General features: G+C 37.2%; 1 protein-coding gene across 3 annotated transcripts in view; it reads left to right on the top strand.

Moving 5' to 3' along the window:
• LOC106466478 (alpha-(1,3)-fucosyltransferase C-like) overlaps window positions 1–5,457 on the top strand; it is a 20,565-nt gene that overhangs the window by 9,848 nt on the left and 5,260 nt on the right. The gene's annotated exons all lie outside the window — the stretch shown is intronic.

Raw genomic sequence — 5,457 nt, 5'->3', positions numbered from 1 at the left:
GAGGTTTGTTGATTATAAAAACGTTGGGGATATAACAGAAAATAGTTTAATTCAGAAACGATTTAAGTTTAAAATCGAATCGATATTTTTGCTTTCGTGATAAATTTTATGCACTTGGCTCTAGGCTAGGTGATCCCACACCAAGTTTTTACTCTAGGCTTTCAATCCCAACACTCGCTACACTTATAAGGTTTCCCGCCCCCCCTCCCTCACGGCTCCCTTGCATCCCCGTAACTAAAATTGTAATAGGCAGACAGTAATCGAACAGTTCTATCTGGATAGATGCATTTCTGACTACTGCTATTTCAAGGAATCAAGCGTGACGTGACACACACTGTTTTTTATATAGGTTACATAATCAGAAAACAGCTTTATCTATATTAATCTATTAGAGATATTAGTTAACATGTATAGGTTAGATTTTGGTTTATTTGGTATATTAAAATCAATACATAATTACTTGGAATCAAATACACAACTTTAAAAACTCAATTATTACCTGGCACACACAGTATAATACTTATGGTAACAACGTTTCACCAGGTTATCATGGTATCATGAGGTACAACTACAATGAATGAACTTCAGATAACACTAAAAACTAGCGGGTGGGCACATTGGCAGTTAATGGGTTGTTGAAAATGATCAAACAATTAATTTTTGTTTATTTATTTACACATGATGAATATTTATAATAAAATCAACTGGAAATAAGCCAAAGTAATACATAAAACTAGAAATTACGTCAAAAGAAAACTGTGTAAGGTTCGTTAAACCGAAGATTGCCATACTTCAAACACCACTAAGCTGAACTCCCTCTGTGACGTCATATGCCGTTAAAAGCATGGAACTTCCGTCATAGAATAAAAACTATGCGTTTCTCTCATCAAACAGTCGTTGGGACACGTGAACGTGTCGAAAATACTATTCAAATCGATTTGTGTTGTTTAGAAGCACTGGTTCCAAGCATTATTTTTGATTTTACACAGTATTGTGTATTTATAAAATGTAATGGCAGTGCTGTTTATTTAACCCTTCGGTTTGCGGCTTGTGTAAATCTGCCTACCGCCCCACGCAAATTTCTGCTGCGGGCTATACAAAATGTTGTGCGGAAAATGATTGCATCATATGACGTCAACCGCAGTTGAAGGGTTAAAGTAATTAAATCAGTTAAGTGACCTCACGTATGAGGTTAGGTGTGTAGAATTCTGAATGAATCTAATGGCCGTGTGGGGCGTCTCAGTGACTGCGAGGTTAAACATACTCCACAACACGCAATACCCACCAAACATCTCTAGTACGAAAGACACTTTAATCCAAGTGTCGACTTATCTGGTGAGAGACATCAGATCTAGCGAATCTTTCAAACCTGGGTATTGGGGGGCAAGTATTACAACTCGGTGATTTTACTCCCAGGTCCGTACTCAACAGGGTGATGGTACCGGTACTCGAAGTATGTATAAATAAATGAACTAGTTCACACACACAAAACCTTAACACATAAACACTGGGGCTCTGAAGAATGACAGATCCATTCCCCAGTTATCATTCCATTTACAATGCGTACTACTATCTATACCCCCCTAGACATACGCGTCTGGTTATGTCGTTCGTTCTTCCCTATCCCTAATTTAATTTTTTCATAGTTTAATGAAGTTTTAAAAACCCTCCCCACGCGTTTCCCTTTTAATTATATAGGTGATGTACAGTCTTTAAAGGATGACTGCACTTCGTTGTTGTTGTTTCGTTTTGACACCCTTGTAACCCCCAGCAGGAAACTGTGACACTCGTTATTCCATGCTTGAAAATATTACAACATGTAGATACATTTATTTCTTCTTCATTTTTCCCGTCATCCAAAATCAAAATGTTCAATAAAAATTGATCAGAAATTTGCGAATATTGCACACGTGATGACGAAAAAGACGACGTGTGATCTTGGGGAACTTGTGCTGGTAGCGTGGAACCCCTTAGATATAAACACAGAATTAAAACTACCAGAAATGCTAATTCTCGGATCAAATAAAAGTAAATGAATAAATTAATCAAAATTTACAATGAATATAGTAAATACTGGAAAACAATTATTATCTTGATTCACAATATTAATTTTTAAAGGCAAATAATACATAAATAATAATAAATAGAACATTAAAGTCTACAGGTTGTCCACAAGAAGACAACAAAATTTGCCGTGGGATAAACAGTACAAAAGCTTACAATCATTGAAATGTTTTCATTGTTAAGCCTCAAAATGGACGTCAGAGAACATTGAAATTGATGTGTGCCAGAGACCTGCCAGGGTTTTAAGGACTTTATTTATGCCTTGAACACCTAGTATGTTGTACCTTTTCGTAAAACTCTATCAAAGGATATTTCCTTAGAATACAAAAACCATTAATAAGTCAATCCACTAATGCACTCGCGACAGAATTATGATCAAGTGTGTGTACTACTATTTACATCAGGCTCTCAGCTTATTTTGTTAATTCTGAATGAGGGCTATATAACAAGCTGGTACTCACACGTAATCAGGAGGACACACACACACTCAGAGGAGTGAACCATGCAAAAATCAATAACTGCTTTGATGGCGGAACTCCAGCTGCCATAAACTTTTTCCGTGGTAACAGAAAACACTTCTAACATGTCTGTGGCTGCAGCTGGTATGCCACTCGTTACGTGCTCAACTCTACGCTATAGCTTGTTTTAAACTAGAGTATCGAGAATTTGGCCAGAGCATTCGGATCTGCAAGAAAGTTGGTTGCTCCTTTCTCACGTTCTCTTATTGTCACTAAAGCCCCCAAAAAACACACCGGGCTAACGAGAGAGTAACACAACCGTTATATCCGATCTAGGGTGTCCTAACAAGCTGAGATTCGTTATTCTTTATCATCCACCGGCTTCTGAAATTGCGTGTTTATGTGTATGGTGTTATTCATGACCAAAATATAACAAAGGTATCGGACAGAGAATTCGTTGATCTGACTGACAATGAATAAAACACATTAGAATCTCTTGAACCTGTGCTTCAACCGGTCATTGATGCTACGAAGATCTTGGATAAATAGAACACCCCTACTTTAAATAGTGTTTTCATACTTTTAGATTCTCACTAAAGAGGACACCCCTACTTTGAATAGTGTTTTCATACTTTTAGATCTTAACTAAAGAGGACACCCCTACTTTAAATAGTGTTTTCAAACTTTTAGATCTTAACTAAAGAGGACACCCCTACTTTAAATAGTGTTTTCAAACTTTTAGATCTCAACTAAAGAGGACACCCCTACATTCAGTAGTGTTTTCATACTTTTCTATAACTTAACCAAGAAATATCTGGCTTCGTCAGGGCTAGTCTAAACTTATTGCGTCTTCAAGGACACAGTTAGGGACGATTTTACGAAACACTTTCCTGGAGGTGATGAGAACATACGTTTTCCTAGGAAGGTCATTTGGCCGAAGCGTTGACCACGTCATTTTGTGTATATATTATGTGATATAAATAATCTGGCCATTGTAAGTGAGGTTGACGCTGCTATAACAGCAGAGAATAGATTAAACTTTCCAAGCAATAAACACTAGACAATATTTACCGTCAAAGCGTATGATGTCACAATTTCTTTTTGTGTTTTAAACTTTGTTGCTTTTTAACTTTCTATAATGGTAATGTTTCAACTTAAAAATTAAGTGTTGTAATCCTGCCGGCCTGATGAACCGCGATTTTGACCAAAAAGGTCTCATCGCGCATTGAGCGGTTAATGACAAACCAACTATAGTTATTGACCTTACGTAACTCAAGTCACATGACATCTGTTTGTGGCGCCATGTTTAATGGAAATGAATAACGTGATAACACCGATAATACTTCTCAACCGGTACAATTACAATATAGTAACCGTTTTAAACTGAAGTGAATCATTTGAGAAAACCATTCTTTGATGGGAATAAATAACCTACGTTCAAGGAATTAAAAAACGCGACAATACCCTGGATTAACATACCGGTATTTCTGTACCCAGTTATTTACAATATTCTAACAAGGGCAATCGGAGAGATTGCATACCCTCGTCCAGCCCCGCCGCTCCTTTTCAAGATTGCATGCGTTTATATTAGATAACGTAAAATTTCACCTTCGAAAGCGCGGAAAATCCTTCTCGGATCCAGAATGATCAACTATCCGGATCATTTTTTTGTAGTGTGATGAGAAGTCTCAACCTTATTGTGCCCATGGAATTTGGTACAAATGCAATCATATTTTAGAGTTAGGCCAGGTGGTTAAGGCGCTCGAGTCCCTGTTACACCAAACATGCTCGCCCTTTCAGCCGTGGGGGCGTTATAATGTGACGGTCAATTCCACTATTCGTTGGTAAAAGAGTAGCCCAAGAGTTGGCGCTGATGACTACCTGCCTTCCCTCTAGTCTTACACTGCTAAATTAGGGACAGCTAGCGCAGATAGCCCTCGTGTAGCTTTGCGCGAAATTCAAAACAATAAGAACACACCTATTTGATAGTTCACAGCTGCATATAAAATAAAAAATTGCATGAAACATTAATTTTGCATGTCACTAAAGGTCACATGACACCTTCTTGTGGTTCTGCAGATATGTCGGACACACGATTGTGCCTTGAAGTGCATGAGGCTACCATTAGTCGATGATCCAGTTGTTACGTATCTGCTTGTTTGTCAATTTCCGGTAGAAATTCTTTCCGAGAAACTTGAGCTATCCAAGTCCTTTCTTGATTAAACCAGTTTATTTTTTTTTCTCCATACACACTTCTGGTACACAGTAATTTTATGCATTGCTGCCATCTATTGGTGTAAATAAGTAATATACAGCTCCGAAGGAAATGTAAACCAGGGTCACTTGGAATTCGTTTTAGCTGCCGTTTGGTCATTTTGCGCTTGTAATAAGAACCCACCTATTCGATAGTTCACAGCTGCATATAGAATAAAAATAGCATGAAACATTAATTTTGCATGTCACTAAATGTCACATGACACCTCTTTGTGGTTCTGCAGATGTGTTAGACACGCTTGTGAGATACGCAAGTATGAGCCCACACAGGATAACTATCAGGAAGCAGCTGTAGGATACATGGCTGGTTATGATGGCACAAAAAAAGAATGCAGTGTAACACATTGTTTGGAGATCTTGGCAGATACAAATTCTAGAAAGTTTTCGATTTTATAACAAAGAAAGAATATATTTGGTTTGGTAAAGACACCAGCTAGTATAATAAACATATGTCAGGCAACATAAAATTGTTTCATTGTTGTTTTGAAAGGAATGGTTGTGAATGAAGGTTTCTCTGACTTTGGTCACATGTTTGATTATACACGAGAAGATAACAGTGTTTACAGTTTGATAAAGTGTTTATATATGTGTTATATATAAATAGAAATGTATCACCTTGCTAAATATAAACTTGCAAAGGAAAAATAATGCGAAAAAAAAA

Source organism: Limulus polyphemus, unplaced genomic scaffold, assembly GCF_000517525.1.
Source record: "Limulus polyphemus unplaced genomic scaffold, Limulus_polyphemus-2.1.2 Scaffold2271, whole genome shotgun sequence".
Taxonomy (NCBI): domain Eukaryota; kingdom Metazoa; phylum Arthropoda; class Merostomata; order Xiphosura; family Limulidae; genus Limulus; species Limulus polyphemus.
This window is presented reverse-complemented; position numbering and strand designations above follow the sequence as displayed.